Raw genomic sequence first — 19,054 nt, 5'->3', positions numbered from 1 at the left:
GAATTCATTTACACCATCTTAATATGGGATGGCCACTGTCGTTCAGCTCCTGAAGGCCGGGCATATTTTGCAATTCCGCACAATAAAGAATGTTCTTGCCCCAAATGCCAGTAGGCCTTGTTGAGAAACACTTCCAGACCCCTCCATCAGAATCTCTTCAGATGCCAATAGTCTGAGGAATTTATGAAATGATTTTGCCATCTGTTTCTTAGTACAAATGGCAGTTTTTGTTATTTTTCTACCCATGTAGCTTTATATAAGGTGAATAGAAAGCCTCAAAGACATTGAACTTTTGCAAAAGAAACTGAATTGCTCCTTTTCCAAAAAGATTGGTTGGAACTCCTTGTTAAAAAAAAAATATGTGTGTATATGGTTTTTTGTTTTGTTTTGTTTTGTTCTTTGTGTGTGTATGTGTATGTGTGTGTGTGTATGTGTATGTGTGTGTATGTGTATGTGTGTGTATGTGTGTATGTGTATGTGTGTGTATGTGTATGTGTATGTGTGTGTGTGTGTGTATGTGTATGTGTGTGTATGTGTATGTGTGTGTATGTGTGTGTGTATGTGTGTGTGTGTGTGTGTGTTTACCTTCACTCATTTATTATATTGCTCTTAGGCTTGCTTAATCCACATACCCTGGCCATTCAGGGAGCACTCTTTTTCCCACTAGCCTTGTTTCCAGGCCAGTGGGAAAAATAACATAGGTAATGGTGCTTATTCTTTCCCAGGATGGCTGCGAGGGACCTTCCAGTGCAAAAGACAAATGCGACTGTCAACCTTCCGTCCCATGTAGGGGACTGGTGTCCAGGAAACGTGTGCTTATGCAGTAGGAATATCGACTCACACATGTGAGCGCATCATGCCGTTCACAAAAATTATCTTTTGTATTTTTCCTTTACCCCCTGAACTTCTTTTAAACTGGAAAAAAAAAAATTACATTCTTCTTAGACTGTCATAAGACTGGGAAAACCAGTTCTTGCCACAGTGAGTGTTTTAAGTGCTGGAGGTGATTAACTTTCAAGAACTCTTCTGGTCCTGCTCTCCTTATTTCTCTTGTTCATATTTGTTTGCGTGGCTTGGCTGGATCCGAGGTGTGTGGCATATGGCTTTTTGCCGCTTGAGCTGCCACAGAAATAAATGTCATTGGCACATAATGCCAGATTTCCATTTTGTGAATCGCAGAGCATGGGATTCTGGCCGAAAGCTCCCTGGCCACTACGCATTTTTAAGCAGAAGTAGAAAAGGGTAAGACCCATGCATCACACAGAGACGCTTTTCCTATTAAAATGTACTTATTGCCACAAAAATTATGTATAAAATGGACATACTTTTGCCCCAACGTGTGTTCGAAAAAGCTGCTTGGCTTGTCTTATTGGGGTTTTGGCACTGAGCAAGCCTGGACATTTGCTCCCAAGCCTCAACTAAGCAGATGCTGGTGGGTCAGGGATTCAGATGGATAAAAGTTTGCTTGTGTGTGTACCAGAGAGAAAAAAAAGGCTGTGAGTAAAGGATGCCAGTGTTTTACGGATGCAGTTTACCAGAATTTTGCATTCATTCGATTTTCAAGTTATAAAGGCCTCAGGACAGAGGTGGCTGATAACGGAGACCTGGAGCTGCCACAGATGCAGCCTCAGCCTTTGCACCCCTGCATGGCTGAGAAATCAAGAGAGGGCTTTGCAGATTCACACACACACACACACACACAGATTACATGGAGCCATATGCAGTTGCCAGGATTTGACTGTTTTTGTCTGACAAATACAGTAATTTCAAATGGCTCGACAAAAAATTGTTGTATATTACATGGAATCTTCAGTACTTACCCATAAACACTTACTGTTGATTTCCGATACACTCTTCTTCTGTGTTATCCACAGTACCTATTTCTCTTTCCTGTTATTATTCTGTGATCATGTAACTCACCACAGTAAGTTGTAGCAAAGTCTCACAGTCAGGAGCATCAGCCCTGCACCCAAGGAGTGGGGTTCACACCCTAGCTCCTTCGTTTCCTTGCTGGATGAACTTGAGCAGGTTAATTACCCTGTGTCTCAGTCTCTTCATCTGTGAAACATGGATCATTGTAGAGTGGTTTTGAGGGTTAAGTGAACCAAGATTAGGTGGAACCACATGAAATGGCCAATACTGGACCATTTCAGAATTGCAAAATTTGTAGTTCTGTTCTGCTCATCTTAATAAATGAAAAGCATTTGGGGCCATTCCCATGATGGAAATGACAAGAAGGATCACACAGCACACACAGCACTCCAGATGAGGCATGGAAAGGCATGGATTGTAGTCCAGCTCTGCCTGTGACCCCCTGCATGACCTGGATCCTTTCTCCTGCTCCTGCACTCACCCCTCCCTCCTAGACAAGGCTGTGGCCCCGGGGGTGGCCTCCTCCTGTGCTTTGAATACCATCCCCTCTCACCCGCTCTGGGGCTCTGTCCATTATCACTTCGAATCTTTATATCAGTCTCTTCCTCTTACATGCTGTCTTCTCACCAGAATATAAATACACACAAATCTCCCACATTTTTAAGAATAAATAAACGTTTTCTCAACCCCCTATTCACCTGTGCCCCTCCAGCTTGGTTTCTGAAATAGTTGCCTCTGTTTCCTAGCTCACGTCTTCACTTATTAATCCACCGCAGCCTGCCTTCTGCCCGCACCAGGAATATAACTGAGCAAAAGAAGAGAAATCGGACTCTAAAAAGCACTAAAATATATTGTCAGTCCTTGAAAACCTCCATGGCCACAAAACCTACTGATTTTGACAAAAGATGACCTCCGATGGACAGTTTTAAATCTCAGTCTTGATACCACCTCTGCAGCCCTTGACCCTGTGAGCCTCTGTCTTCTCCTTAATTCTTTTTTTACTGTGGCTTTGGAAATGAACCTACATGCAAGATAGATATAGATATGCAGATAGACACAGACACAGATATATACAGTATACAGTGCACATAAGATAGATACACAGATGACACATTGAATATATATGGAAGAAACACAATTATTATCGTTCCAGTTACCAGCATTATTTTTAGGAAAAAAATTAAAGGTTAAGTAAAAATATAACTGAGCTCAAGAAAAGAAACATAACTCTAAAGTGCATTAATATATATTTTGAATACTTGAAAACCTCCGTAGTCACAAAAGACATGATTTTAAGAGGCAAGTGGGAATTGAGAGGAGTCGTTGAGTTGTTCTAAATTTAAGACTGGAAAGAAGTCATATTGTTATGAATCCCGCTCTGATGAAGAAGATAGACATCAAAAGATTTATAAAAATACGTCTTTTATGCCTTAACCTGCATGCTGTTCACATCCTCCCCCACCCCCATCTCTTCTCTTCAGCCTAAAAATACACCAAAATCATTCCTGTCCTTAAACAGTATTCTCCAACCCTGTTCCTCTTTCAAGTTCTTATCCAGTCTCTGTCCGTCTCTGCACTGCCGAATTTTCCAGGAGAGAATGCCATCTCCACTTTCCCACCTCCTCCCCTCGTGTGGTTTGATGTTCACCCACACCCACCTGCTGCATCACTTCATTCAGCTCAAGGTCACATTCTGATTGTTCTTGTTCATCCTCTTCCCTGGCCCTGAGGCACTGACTTGTGTTTCCTCCTGCGCTTCCTGGGATCCTCTCCATTCCTGGATTCCTATACCACTGACCCCTTTAGCATGGCATTCCCGGAGGCCCTCTTCTTTTCCTCTCCTACCACCACCTCCTTCCCACTGAGACAGAGAGAAGTCCACCTCCCCGTCTCTTGAACTCCATTCTTGTGGATGCTCTCTGCAGACTCTTCAAACTCTCCAAAACTAAACTCCTCGTGGTTCCCTTTCCGCTGCTTCCTCGGTGGGCTCTGACTCCAGCAGTGACGCTGCCATCCACCTCATATCTCAGACTTGAAATCCAGGAGACATCGCTGGCTTTCCTACCTTTTTCTCCCCAGTAGGTCCCCAAGTCCTACTGATCCACCATTGTCTGAGAAGGGTCACCTGCCTTTCAATGCTGTGACTCTACTTTTCCTGCACCGTTATCTCAGCCCTGGTCCCTGTGCAGGAACACATGCTAGCATGAGAAATCAATTGGCTTTTTTCAGGCTGTAAATACCACCAAAAGAAAATCTAAAGGTGTTGTTAAGGCAGAAAAAAAAAAAATCATTTTCCTTCTCTCCTGGAAATAGCTTGATTTTTTTCTTCTGGTCTTAAAAGAAATCACTCCTCTCAAGAATCACTTTATCCTGTCATAGCTGAGCCACCCGTGCCTTTCACTTATGGATTCAGCTTGTTCTGTACCCCGCCTTCCTGCCGCCATCATCTCATTTGTCTTTTAATTGGTCTTGCTAAATCTGGACTTGACCCAAGCCTAAGTTCTCTTTCCCCTGCCTGCCAGAAACACCTTTCTAGGACACCGCTCTTCTCATAAGACATCTGTCTTCAGAAACTTTCGGCTCTCTTCTTCCAGCAGGATAGCAAAGCTGTAGATTCTGCCCTAAACCACTCTTCCAAGCAGCGTGCCTGTTGCGTCTAGCAGCACACGTCCTACTAACCCATCACTAGCCATCGTGAGTGCCGCAGCATGCTTTGTCCTTCCCAGCCTTTGTCCTTGCCTGGCTTCCCTCAGCAGGAAGGAACCTTCACCCTTTCTGCTGAAAATCTGCCTGTCCGTCAAGACCCAATGCATGGGCCCTGCAGAGCGCCTCCCCAGGGACAGGAGTAATTCTCTCTCTTATGTTCACTTTTCTTTCCCTCTCCTAGAGCATTTAACTCACTCAGTCGTACACTGAGTTTGGAAACTTACTTTAGCCAATTAACTTTGCTTTAAATGGGTTCCCGTTCATTCTGTGTCCCACCTCGTGGCTACCTTGAGGCAATGCTGCAGAATTCCAAACGCCTGAAAATCATGATCTTAGATTACGGGCATTATCTACATACTCTTTCTCTCATTCTCTTTTTTTTTTTTTTTTTGAGAGGGAGTTTCCCTGTTGTTACCCAGGCTGGAGTGCAATGGCACGATCTCAGTTCACTGCAACCTCCGCCTTCTGGGTTCAAGCAATTCCCCTGCCTCAGCCTCCCAAGTAGCTGGGACTAAAAGCAAACGCCACCATGCCCAGCTAATTTTTGTATTTTTAGTAGAGACGGGGTTTTACCTTGTTGACCAGGATGGTCTCAATCTCTTGACCTCGTGATCCACCCGCCTTGGCCTCCCAAAGTGCTGGGATTATAGGCGTGAGCCACCGTGCCCAGCTTTTTTTTTTTTTTTTTTGAGACAGAGTCTCACTCTGTCACCAGGCTGGAGCACAGTGGTGGGATCTCAGCTTATTGCAACCTGTGCTTCCTGGGTTCAAGCTGTTCTCCCGTCTCAGCCTCCTGAGCAGCGGGGACTAAGGCAGGCGCCACCATGCCCAGCTAATTTGTGTGTTTTCCATAGAGACGGGGTTTCGTGATGTTGGCCAGGATGGCCTTGATCTCTTGACCTCATGATCCACCTGCCTCAGCCACCCAAAGTGCTGGGATTACAGGCATGAGCCACAGTGCCTGGCCTACTTTCTCTTTTTTTGACTCTACTCCTAAGAACCAAGACTAATTCTTACTCACCTTTCTACCCCAGAGTGCCTACCAAAAAGAAACAAAGAAATTATGTGGACTTAACAAATGTTAATTGAATTGACTTTTTATCCTATCATTGATAAAACTGTTTATCAATATTAATATTAATAATATTTATTTTAAAATCAGCCGATAATGTCTTAAAAGAAAAACACACTCTAGAACAAACTTTGCAATCTACAGAACAAATTGAGTCTTATGGACTCTATTTGGCATTGAAGGGCATTGTGTGGCTATGACAGGAAAAAGAGTGATTCTTTGAGTGGCGATTTCTTTTAAGACCAGAAGAAAAAATTAAGCTATTTCCAAAAGAGAAGGAAACGGAATTTTTTTTTCTGTCCTAAAAACATCGTTGGATTTTCTTCTGGTGATATTTATTGCCTGACAAAAGCCAATCGATTGTTCATGCTGGCACGTGCTCCCACTCAGAGACAGGGCTGAGATGATGCAAAGACTTCCCTCCTCAAACCACACTGGGCCGAGGCTGGAGAGTCCTGGCTTCCAGCTGTTTGTGAGGTCAGTCACACCCTTCTGCATGGGGAGAAGACCTGCATCTCCTCCTACAAAACAGAAAGGAAGAACTGGCATTCATGATGACACAAAAGGATTCCCTGCTACCAGTTTGCTGGCAGAGACCTTGACATTTCACTATAATTTTTAGAAACTGGTTGAGGCAAGTTTCCTTTGGGAAATTCACCAACATTGATTATCTTGTTTGTAGAGCCATTCCATATCATACAGCTATTCAGAATCATAGACATTTGGGGGGAAACAAAGACATGCATATAGATGTCCACTTCATTGTTATTTATGAGTGAGAAATTGAAACTAGCCCAATTATTCAAAGTAGCGATATGATAATTTATGAATACGTTTATTTATATGTTAGAATTCTTTACTCGTTCAGAATGATATTTGTGAATAGCATCTAAATATCAGAAATTACAATTTGTACTATGTTAAATGTGAGTAGAGCAGCATGCAAAATTATATCTCAGCTGTGTAAATCTACAAGCTAAAAAGGGTTGAATGATTTTAACAATGGCTTCTATGATATTGGGTTGGGGTTTGAAAGACAAATGGTTTCTTCTGCACAGTGTGATTAATTATATTTTTCTTTTTTATTATGTTTTTAATGTTCCCCATCTTTGCTACCTAACATGTATGATCTTACAATTATTTAAAAGAAAAACACTTTAAATTATGTGGGTGTAGAACGGCACCAAGCTCCAGATGTGATCTGATCAGCCAGGCTAGGGGGAATTTCTTTATCTTGACATTCCATGTTATAAATTCAGGCTAAGTTTGTTTATTCTTCCTTGAAATAAAGCATGGGTTTGGGCCAGCCGTGCCAGCCCAGCTAGTGCCTCGCATCTTAGCCTGAAATTGATTGGTACTGAGATCAAAAGCCCTCTCAGACTTGATTCAAGAAAGACTCATTAACTGGAAGGACATTCTAAGCAGATGTGACACCCTTAAACAAGTAGGCCACATTGCAGACAGAGCTGGACCCAGCACCTGGACTGCTTGTAAAATGGATTTCTGAAAGGGGTGGTGTTCAGGAGTGCTTCACAGAGCGCCCTCGTCCCTCTCAGACTGGGATTGCAGGAGTGGGAGAAGAAGAAACGGGAGACAACAGGGATGAGCCATTGAACTGTTTTCAGATATCCTCATCCCATAAAAGGCACCTTCTGAGTACTGCTGCCCTGCTACCTACCCGTGAAGGTGGGTAGAATGACAGACACCTATGAGGGTGGGTAGACTGACAGACACCTATAAAGGGGATAGAATGACAGACACCTGTGAAGGTGGGTAGAATGACAAAAGTACTCAGAAGGCTTGTAGAACCTCTCTACGTGTAAGGTTTGCAGTAGGATTTTGTCTTCTTGGCTAAGGTATCAGAGACATCTAGATACCAACACCATGGTATTCCTGGTGTTGAATTGGTAAATCCAGCCTTAAAGTGTTCCCAGTATTGGGGAGAGCTGTGAAAAGAGATAACTATGCAAGGGCCATAGCACATGTATTGTGTAGAAAGAATGCAAGGAAAAATCACATGGAGGAAGGACTTCATTTAAGAGAACATCATATGAATAGAAGCTCTCCAGGGGAGCCGAATATAGTCTGCTTGGAAAAGATATTAAATATAATGAAATTCATGAGCAAAAAATGTAATAAATGGAACTTTGTTATTTTCAAGATATTCAGGCTGTATTTTTTGGTTCTTGAAAGAAACACAGGGCAGCATGTTAGAGTGCATTGTCTTAGGCACTTCCTAAACATTACTTGAATAAATGCACCAACTCTTCACTTCCCAACTGGGATGTTGTAGTGTGAAATATGTTTTCTCAATGTATGTTCAGAACAGCTGAGAGGCCCAACACAATAGATTCTCACAAAAAATAAGCAAGAGCATTTATTTAAGGTTCAATGTATGTGATTATTTGAAAGATTTGCTTCATTTTTCTCATGCTTGTGATTGTGTGGAGAGAATTGTAGGCAATGCATTTTGGAAACCATGTTCTGTATTTAGCTTGAGATGACTTGGTGGGGACAGGGGTACATTTGTACATTGTATATGCATGGATTGATTATTGCCCTTCAGGGCCAATTTTTATTTATATCAAACGAACTTCTCTCCACCATTAGTAGCTTAAAGTTGCAGGCAAGTACTGGGCAACAAAATAAAATGTTATTTTTTTCTAAATTTAATTTCTCCATCAGTTAGGTTATAGAGCTTATTCTTGGTGAAAATTGAGAATAACCTGTCAAATATCATTTGCCTAGGGGTCATGCTTCACATTTCAAAGCTTCCTTTGATTGGGAGTATTAAAAGATAGAAAACAGTTTGAAGTGATCTGGCTCTTACAAGCTGTTGCCATTGAAATATTGGGTTTAAGAACAGCAATCCTGTGTGTGTGATGGCAGTGCTGGTTTGCTAAGACCAGGCACACTCTTAGTTGGTTTGTTTAGAGAGGTTATGGGTTGTTGCTGACATTCATTGAAACTGTGGACACATAATTGTGTTGTGACTGGCTTCTGATAAAGCCAACTTACTACCAAGATCCAAAGTTAAAACAATTGGGTTTAACCAGGACTCACCCTAGAATTTCATATAGTGACTCATTGGGCCTATGGGTGCCTCCCCTTGTGGTTCCATATCTGGCCCTGAGCAGACCTCTTGGATCTCCCTCTAAGCCACTCTGCTTTGTCCACCCGCTTCACGTCTCAGAGCATGACCTCCCTGGAATTGACTGCCTTCATCTCAGTTGCTTCTTCTTCTTCCTTGCTTGCCTGGGTAAACTGAGTCTGCTTGTCTTCTTGACCTCGTTGGTTTCTGTCTTGGTCTTCAGACCCTATATTCTTCCCCACATTCCTAGTGCACCCTTTTCTGTTGTAGTGTAATCCTGCTGTCACAGGAAACCAGAATGCATAGGTTGTCTGTGAGCCTTTTGGTTTGATAAAATACCTATGAACAGAAGAATAACCAGAAAAAGTAAGGGCATCAAATGTTTAACCATTTGATAAAACATGGTGAGCCATGGGTTTAATGTCTACAAACTGAAATGAAATTAGTCCTCTAATGAGAATATCAGAAAAAAATTTTTTCTCGAAATGTAGAATTATTTGAATGTAAAATTGATGTGTTTTGGAATCGGAAGAGGTTTACTCAGTCATTAGATCTGAAAACCAAGGAGGATGTGAGAAAGCCCAGAAGCCTCCCTTTTCCTATGGTGAAGAAGCTGTTTCCCACTTTGCACCATCTAAAGGATATCTTACCATTGGCCCAGTCACTTGTTATCACCATATTGCTGGTGGATGTGCTTGGCAAGACTGAGCTGAGAATTTTGGCATTTTCATTTTTCCTTCTGGCTTGATTTTTCATCAGCCTGCAATTCAGTAATTCATTTCTATGGTATATTTGGAAAATTCAAATTGGCAAGTGATAAACTCAGAATTTCACCAACTATTCCTTTGAAGGCATTCAGAATGATCAGAGATGCATCATTTTGGCTCTTGTTCCTCAGGCCCATGTTCTTCTGAGTCAGCCCCTCATTTATTAGGTCTGTGATGCCCCAGGAACTTCCAGACCTTGACTTTCCAATCCTGTGAATGCAAATCAGGGTCACCTGTCTGAGGCTGGTACTCTGGAAGAGGCAGGAAGAAGTGCATGGCTTGGAGATCTGTTTATAGGGTGGGTTATTTCATAGTGTTTGTAGGTATCACTTGTATGTTAGCCATTTTGTGGGTAATAAAAATAGCAAAGTCCAGGGAAATAAACTTCATATTAATAACTCATATTTTATAACTCAGCCTTAGGATGCTTGGGAACATTCCCCCTGCTCCAGCTGAGGTCACAGTGGGGTGTGCTGCTCTGCGTGCTCCGCAGATGGACACCTGAGTTTGACTCCTGACTGCCCCACTTACGAGATGGAAACTGGAGACATGTTCTCTGAATGTCTTGGGACTTCATTTCTCCATTTGGAAATGGGGCCTTTTATAGCACAGGCCCATGGTAAACACTATATCTGCATTTTCTGTTACTCTCCTAAGCTTCCACAGATGTCCAGGCTTATCACAGAGAGCTCAGAATCCTGAGACCAAAAGCTAAAGTGACAGTGTGGCAGGCTTTGCACGTTCTCCTCAGGATCATCTCTCCATAAAAGTCAGGGAAGTAGATGCAGGTGCCGATGTATGGGAGTATTTCCACTGATTATTATTGCTATCTCCCTTTCAGATACAAAGAGTTGTAAGAGTTCCTCTGACTGTTCAGTTGAGGTTTTGCATATGTTTTGGTTTTAAAAATGCACCATGTAAAATGATCAGAGATAACTATATGTCAGCCCAAATACTAAAGAAATATCTGTCCAAGGTCTCTTGACTGAGATAAGGTAGTTTCACTGAGCCTGTGGTGGCTATACCTCTGACCCACTGGGCAACAATCCTCACTTCTGACCTCATGCCCTTGGAAGATATGGTCTGATTGAGTCTGTACTGGGCCTGTTGCTGTTTTGGAAGTGATATCAGTGTGTTTTGTGTGGGGGGCACAGGCATGTGCATGTGTGTGTATGATGGCGTTCCATAAGGGGGCTGCGCTGTAGTTGGAGAAGAGCCTACTGCATATACACCCTAGTTGTTTGGAATTTTCTTGAGGCTCAGTTTGACCCTGATGATCTCCCTCATAAGAATGAATTAATCAGGCCAGGCGCGGTGGCTCAAGCATGTAATCCCAGCACGTTGGGAGGCCGAGGCGGGTGGATCACGAGGTCAAGAGATCGAGACCATCCTGGTCAACATGGTGAAACCCCGACTCTGCTAAAGATACAAAAAATTAGCTGGGCATGGTGGCGCGTGCCTGTAATCCCAGCTACTCAGGAGGCTGAGGCAGGAGAATTGCCTGAACCCAGGAGGCGGAGGTTGCGGTGAGCCGAGATCGCGCCATTGCACTCCAGGTTGGGTAACAAGAGCGAAACTCCGTCTCAAAAAAAAAAAAAAAAAAAAAAAGAATGAATTAATCAAACAAAAATGCATTGCAGCATACCCGTATCATAAACTGTAGAGACCATTACCTTCACCTTCATTGCCAGCAAGGAGCATGCATCCTGACGAAATGGATACCCAGTGGAAGCATCCAGTTTGGGACCAGGAGTTGGAAAATGAAAGGAATGTGTATAAGTGCCACCTCTCTTAGGGCCCAATAAATCCCTTCATTTGCCTTTTAAATGCTAATCTAAAAGGTGCTCATTTCAGTTAAAGCCTGTAGGTGAACTAAGGAGAATTTGGACAGCCAGTTTAGAAATCATTCTGTTAACAGTCACTATATTTTTTATTCAAAATACATGCCTGTCACCTAACATTCTTTTTTGATTTGTGGATTTACTTAAAAAGTATTACAAATGTATAAGAATTAGATCAGATTTAGTAACAATACATGTAATAAATCATGTTTATGGAAAGGAATAAAATTTCATGAGATCGAATCTGCCCCAAGACAGTATGAGATAAATGGTACTGACAGGGCCTGCTCCAAGCAGAGCAAGGAGTACAGGTTGTGACATGGAGTGAAATAGAAAGAGATTTCTTCTGACTCTTATTCAGATGCCCAAGGATGATTCCCATCCTGCCCCCTGAAATTTCTTAAGTATTTGATACTGTGATTCCCTTGTCCTATCTGTGGACGGCACATGATAAATCTGAGTATGTTCAGAAGCTGGGTGATAGGCTACCCATCGTCCATGCTAGCCCGTGGGGTACAAGTCCCCCATCGTCCATGCTAGCCCGTGGGGTACAAGTCCCCCATCGTCCATGCTAGCCCGTGGGGTACAAGTCCCCCATCGTCCATGCTAGCCCGTGGGGTACAAGTCCCCCATCGTCCATGCTAGCCCGTGGGGTACAAGTCCCCCATCGTCCATGCTAGCCCGTGGGGTACAAGTCCCCCATCGTCCATGCTAGCCCGTGGGGTACAAGTCCCCCATCGTCCATGCTAGCCCGTGGGGTACAAGTCCCCCATCGTCCATGCTAGCCCGTGGGGTACAAGTCCCCCATCGTCCATGCTAGCCCGTGGGGTACAAGTCCCCCATCGTCCATGCTAGCCCGTGGGGTACAAGTCCCCCATCGTCCATGCTAGCCCGTGGGTACAAGTCCCCCATCGTCCATGCTAGCCCGTGGGGTACAAGTCCCCCATCGTCCATGCTAGCCCGTGGGGTACAAGTCCCCCATCGTCCATGCTAGCCCGTGGGGTACAAGCCCCCCATCGTCCATGCTAGCCCGTGGGGTACAAGCCCCCCATCGTCCATGCTAGCCAGTGGGGTACAAGTCCCCCATCGTCCACACTAGCCCGTGGGGTACAACTCCGTTAGGTGTATGCGGAGCAGCTTCATGCCAGTTCTGGGGAGCTTGACAAGCAGTCATCCAAACACCATGCCAACAAAATCGGAGCTTCCCTCTTTTTGAGGCTCACCAGCAGCCCTATAAGCTGGTATATACTCTTTTCATTACAGTCTAGAATGGGGAAAAAATCTCCAGAAAGGCAGGGTTAACTAAATAGAGCACCCAGTCTGTGATCTCCATAACAAAACCACTGGACAAGATCCCATAGAAAAATTCTTTGGAAGTTTCCTCAAAGATGCTACAGCTATGTTTTCGTGACGTGGCCTCTCTAAAATATCAGTGAAGCTGCTTATTTTCTAGAATTAAAACCATGACTAGCTATGTGAATGAATGAAAGCTATCTTGTTAGCTTTCGAATAGATGAGGCGGAGGGGGATTGAAAGCTAAAATAAAATTATCTGTTTACCTTGCAATTTTGTCTTAAAAATGAGTTTTCTGGGCCAGGCACAGTGGCTCACACCTGTAATCCCAGCACTTTGGGAGGCCGAGATGGGCAGATCACGGGGTCAGGATTGACAAACCTGGTCAATATGGTGAAACCCCGTCTCTACTAAAAATACAAAGATTAGCCAGGCATGGTGGTGCATGCCTGTAGTCCCAGCTACCCGAGAGGCTGAGACTTGAGAGGCAGAAGGATCACTTGAACCCGGGAGGTGAAGGTTGCAGTGAGCCAAGATTGCACCACTGCACTCCAGCCTGGCAACAGGTCTCAAAAAAAAAAAAAAAAAGACTTTTCTGGGATAAAAATTACCTTAAAGAACTTTATGACATTTCACATAGTGTCAACAATAATAATACATAGTCTTCCCACCGTATTGCTGACAGATCTAATAGCATCTGTATTGCCTAGAGAATGTGGTCTTTAGGAACGTGCATGCTCTTGCTTCATAAATCTGCTAACTAGGATAACTACCACGTGCCAGGCTGTGCTGTCTACCTACCCTCCACTTCAACTTTGGATTCTATGATAGAACCAGAATTCACAGTCATTCCAAAGAAAGATGGTCTTATTCTCATGTAGATGGTCTTTTGTAATGGCTGGAAATAGTGAGACCCTCTGTCCCATTCTCCAAAAAGAAAAAAGCCTTTTTCCATAGTATACATGGAAGATTAATTTTGGGGTCTTCTTCTCCTCCTTTATGAAAATACCTCTTAGCAGTGATTCCTGGACTGTGGTGTGTATAAGAATTCCTGGAGTGCTTGGGAAAATGTTCCTGATTCTACTCCTCTGAGATTCTTGTTGGGGAGAGAGGCACTTGAACCCCAGGAATCTGCATTTAATGAGAATTTCTGATGTAGGTGATCCTTGTGGATCATACTTCGAGAAGCTAGACCTTGAATCCCTTGATTCAAATCCCAGCTCTGCAACTTTTTCTGTGGTTGTTATTTCAGTCAAGTTGCTTAAACTTCTCATGCCTCGGTTTCCTCATTTGTATAAATAATGTAATAACATCTCACAGGTCTTTGGGAGGATTAAATTGGTTAATCTAGATAAAGTGCTTAGAATGCACTGGATTATTACCTGCTGGATTCATTCCTGGATTATTAATTGCTCAGTAAATGTTAGCTAGATCAACCCAACAAATCACGGCTGTCTTGAAATAGATTGTTTCAATCAGATTGGTATTCTCTTCATCTGTCATTCAGATCAACTGAGGAATATATTGGGTAATGTTGGTATGTTAGGAGGGGCAAGGGGTCATTTAATGGTGCACTGCAATGAGTTGTCATTGCTCGTAGGTTAAAAACCAAACTCCTTCACCTGGTGTTTAAGCGCCTGCTGGTCTGGTCTCACATCGTCCTCCCAGTCATTCTCACTGTGAGCCTTTCACATTTGACTTCTTTCAGAATTTCAAAGATGCCATGTTGCCTCCTAGCACACATGTGTTTGGGTCACTCTTCCCTTCACTCTCAATATATTAACTTTTACTCTTCCTTTAGGTCGTGGCTTGATGTCACTTTCTCCGAAATGCTTTTCCTGATCTCACTAAGTGATTATTTGTGCTAATAGAACACAGAGTTCATAGCTTTGTTTTTATACCCTGTATCACGCTTATGCTTAATATTTCTGCCTCCTCTGCTGGAGTCTGCAGGTTGTAAGGCAGAAACATGTCAGTTTGTTGTATCACTAACACAGGTGCCTGGCATGGAGACACTGGCTAAGTATTTGTTGAAACATTTATTAAATTTTATTTGAGGGAAGACTTGGATGGAGCAATGGTTTCTGCATGAACAGTGAGGATTTAGACAGCCTTCAAGAGGTTGGGAAGGCAAAGGGTGGGTGTCCCCATGGCAGAGATTAGGCAAGATGGGTTAGAGGAGACGTTCCAGAAAGGTGGTAGAGAAAACCTGAACCATCGACCACACTGAGGGTGGAGGTTGTCTGGGCAGAGCTGAGAAAAATTGCCAGTGTTGGCATTGGATGCTGCACCTGGGTGATACTTTCTTCCTACACTTAGTGGGATAATGAGACAAAATGGAAAACCAGGATCCAGATACTTGAAGGTACAAATCCAACATCAAGACCAATGGGCAGTGGGGTGTGGTGGCTCCCACTGGTAATCCCTGGGAGGCTAAGGTGGACGGATCATCTGAGGCCAGGAGTTCGAGACCAGCCAGGCCAACATGGTGAAACCTCGTCTCTACGAAAAATACAAAACTTAACTGGGCATGGTAGCACGTGCTTGTAATCCCAGCTACGCAGGAGGCTGAGGCAGGAGAACTGCTTGAACTGGGGAGGCAGAGATTGCAGTGAAACAACATTGTACCATTACACTCGAACAAGACTCTGTCTCAAAACAAAACAAAAACAATGGTCTACAGCTGCACATTTGGATTGGATGGATATGGAGTTTAGACTGAGCTTTGTTCAGGAAGAAAGGAGGCCTAGGGCTACTGTTGCTGTTTGGACAGTGCATGTGTGGCGGTAGGTAGATAGTTTCAGCTTGGCTTCAAGAACGAGAAATGCATGAAGAGCAGGCTCCACCCTCCTCAGAAGCCTCATCTGGGTCATTATGGGCTGAGGGTACCAGACTTGCAGAGACCTTAAGGAAGAAAAGGTTCTCCTTGAGGTTGTTGTGATGCTAAGGCAGACGACAATATGGCCCAGGCTAATTCCTTTCTCTCTAACATAAGCCCAAATGGAGCCTTCTGTGACACTTACCATTTTCCATCAATCTCTGTGGAACTGAGGGCTTCCGCAGACCCCTGGGTGAGATTACCAACTTCTGTTTTTTGTTTTTTCTGAGACGGAGTTTCGCTCTTGTTACCCAGGCTAGAGTGCAATGGCATGATCTTGGCTCACCACAACCTCCGCCTCCTGGGATCAGGCAATTCTCCTGCCTCAGCCTCCCGAGTAGCTGGGATTACAGGCACGCGCCACCATGCCCAGCTAATTTTTTGTATTTTTAGTAGAAATGGGGTTTCACCATGTTGACCAGGATGGTCTCAATCTCTTGACCTCGTGATCCACCCGCCTCGGCCTCCCAAAGTGCTGGGATTACAGGCTTGAGCCACCGCGCCCGGCCGAGATTGCCAACTTCTGATCCCCCTCCTGAGTCTGACCAGGATGTGTAGCCATTTACTGCTCAGTGGCGGCCCCTGCTGCTAAGGAGAGAGATAGCAGCGCATTCAGAGTTGGTGACATTAATTCTAGTCATGCCACCGGGGAATTTGGAGCAAGCAGGGGAGGAGTCTGAGGGTATGAAAATGGGCTGAGAAAATCCAGGGAGATCCCCAGTGTTCAGAGCGCCTTGGTGAGGTGCTAATGCAGAAAAGAGCTGGGCCTGAACACTCCGTGCTTGCAAAATCTTCCACAGGGCTCCCATGTAATCGCTTCATTCCAAAGGTTTGCTAGGAACCACCGCAGTGCCCCTCAGAGAAATACGATTGCAAATTTTAACTCTTATTTTCGGAGCTCTCAGGGCTGTTAGGCAACCAATATTTTTAACGACACTCCCCTAATTCTTTAGGTTAAAAGTTGTAGTAATTTTAATTAGGGGAGAGGCTGTTTATGTTTGTTTACATCCTGGATAAGAATCAGAGTGTGGATCCTCCCGGTGGGACCCCTGCTGGGATGCACTCTCAATGCCTGCATTCCTGGGTATGTGAGCACCCCTGGTGTGCATGCATTGTGTGTTCATCACTAGGTGGTTCCATGACAGTTCTGGACAAAAACTGTAGGTGAAGAGAAGGTAAGAGAAAGCAAACTCACAATCAAATAAAAGTAGAGCGAGGGGAAGAGATGAGATTGCAGTTGATTATGGGTCTGGCAGCAGATGTTCTACAGGAATCCAACTCGCTGCAGCCTGTCTGTTTCTATGGCAACAGAATCAGTAATTATTGAGCCCAGGCACTCCCCCCTTTCTCCCAACAAGGTGGAGGCTGATGAATATGAACTCTCTCCAGCCCATCACCAGCTTTTTCTTTCTCTTCTTGTCCTTATTTGTTTTTTTGGTTCTTTATAAGAAAACGTGGGGGCTATTGAGAAGTACTAAGAAGGGGAGTTATGTGTTTATTGAGAAAAGAGCATAGGGCACTAAAATAGAAATGAAGTTATTATTTTTCTCCTGTGATACTCCAAGAGAAAAGCTCTTCCTAGAAAAGCCGATGATCTCTGAAGATGCTAAATAAATGAGCAGGAGTTTCCCTGAAATGGAGGCGCCCTTTGATTGGCTGATCTTTCCTCGACTCCTGCCAATCGGAGCATCCCTGGGCTCCAGCTCCATAAACATAAGCAAAGCTACATGCTTATTCCTCTGGACTTGAAGTGTGTACCATTCAAAGGTGTGCGGCGGGTCTCTGTTCACATGGCTCAACTGGAAACCTGTTTCATGAACAAGCTTACTCGGGAACCATCTGGTGGTATTCCGGCACATTGTTCTTCTGGGGGACGACTCTAAGTCGCTTTGTGGTGGCAGCAGCTTAGAAGCACTATTTGTGGTTGGGAAAGATGGACTTACGGGAGCTTGGTGAGTACACCTCAGTGTCACACATCTGTCCACTGGTATTAGCAGCCGGAGCTAAATGGAGCTTTGTCCTATTGTCTGCCGAGAAAACCAGATTGGAACAAGCACATGGAAGAGCGGGCGTTCAAGGGTTCCCATGATGCAGGAGACTCTGATTCAAAAGACTGCATGCTTTGCTTGTGTCTGATCCGATTTGTAGTTGACTGTACATTATACTTGGACATTGGTTGTCTAGTTAGGATTAGTGTAAGGCGCAGAATTCTGCTTTATTTCCCTGGGTGTTGATGTATTTTAAAAGAAAATGCTTCTAAAGCTGCATTAATAACAAGAGTCAACCCTGTGTATTGGTAGGAAGAGAGAAAAAGGTGCAGGCACGGAGCCCGGAGCTGCTTGATTGTGTTGCTGGTGTTTGCATTGTGAAGAGAGGTTATTACAATGGTCTGTCAAACGCTTCTTCAGACCCCCCGCCATGGAACGAAGCATCTCTTCTCCATGTACCACTGTTCTCTGTTTGGGAAATGTGTAACTGAGCTAGGTCATGTCCTTTACTTCTTTTGTGAAACCCATCTCCAAATTGAAATATGTTTTTTAATTTCAAAGATAAATTGAGGTGCAGTTGGAAAGATTTCAGCAGTCAAAAAGCATGCTTCAAAATGACTCTATTTTGCATCCTTTTAAACCTCTGAAAAACCAGAGAGGGTTTGCAAAGTTATATTCAAGGATTGGCTCTCTGCCAGGAAAGGGATGCACTGAGCTATTGCTCTGCTCCCTGGGGTTTAATTGTCTGACACTGGTGATGAAATTTTCAATTTCATTGGGTAGAAACAGGAAGAACAAGAAAGCAGTACTATAAACAGGCAATGGAGGGGCAGCGCGAGGAGAGAGAAACTCTTTGCCTGTAGGGACTCTTTTAGCTGCAAACTTAAAAATGTATGTGGCAAGACATAACCTAAGCAGAGAGCAGGCTTCCAGAGGAGCTATAATTTTTCTGAACGGGTAGAGGAAAGGTATTGCCATTGGCTTGGGTGCAGAGAGTGGGGGCTGAACTTGGGGCTTCCATCTCTGCCTCAGATCTTTTCCTGTGTTCGTCTCCTGATTTTGAGGACTCGACACTGTTGCTTTTTTTAAAAATGTGATTTCCTGTCTTATGAGCCTGATATGTGCCTGAAAGTGTCATTGCACACTTGATGTCTTCTAGTTACAGTCCACTTGACTTCAAATAATGGGGCGAGGAAAAGAGAATAAGGCATTCTCATCTGGTTTATGAAGAAATGCACATGCAATCAATAGTCAAACGAGAAATCTGACCGGTTTATCCTTTTTAAAACATGTCCTTTTGCAAAGGAGAATGCTGTGGGTCTTCACGTGGCTCTAGTAGAATGTACCTTATCCTAAGTGGGATATGTGATGAATGGTTAAAGAAACGAAAGAGCTAGGAAGCTTTCACCTCTAGAAGACTCAAGGCAGGGTGAGGACAACTGTGTGCCAGAGAGAGATCTCCTACTCTGTGTCTGTTAAAGAAGTAGGGCTGACAGCGCAGGAGAGGGAGAATTCCCTAACTGTGGGTGACAGTGCATCAGGGTCA

The 19,054-nt window shown here is 43.9% G+C and overlaps 1 protein-coding gene across 30 annotated transcripts in view; it reads left to right on the top strand.

The window, feature by feature from the left end:
* ELMO1 (engulfment and cell motility 1) overlaps positions 1-19,054 on the top strand; it is a 588,268-nt gene that overhangs the window by 432,211 nt on the left and 137,003 nt on the right. Inside the window, exon 1 of one of the 30 annotated variants that reach the window (XM_078342231.1) lies at positions 17,262-17,472. The exons of the other annotated variants lie outside the window; for them this stretch is intronic. The gene's annotated coding sequence lies outside the window, so the exon portion shown is untranslated. Of the gene's footprint in view, positions 1-17,261; positions 17,473-19,054 lie in introns of those variants that run through there. 30 annotated transcript variants of the gene reach the window in all.

The sequence above is a fragment of the Callithrix jacchus genome, chromosome 11 (genome assembly GCF_049354715.1).
Source record: "Callithrix jacchus isolate 240 chromosome 11, calJac240_pri, whole genome shotgun sequence".
Lineage (NCBI taxonomy): Eukaryota > Metazoa > Chordata > Mammalia > Primates > Cebidae > Callithrix > Callithrix jacchus.
Note: the sequence above shows the minus strand (reverse complement) of the source record. Positions and strands in the feature narration are given on the sequence as shown.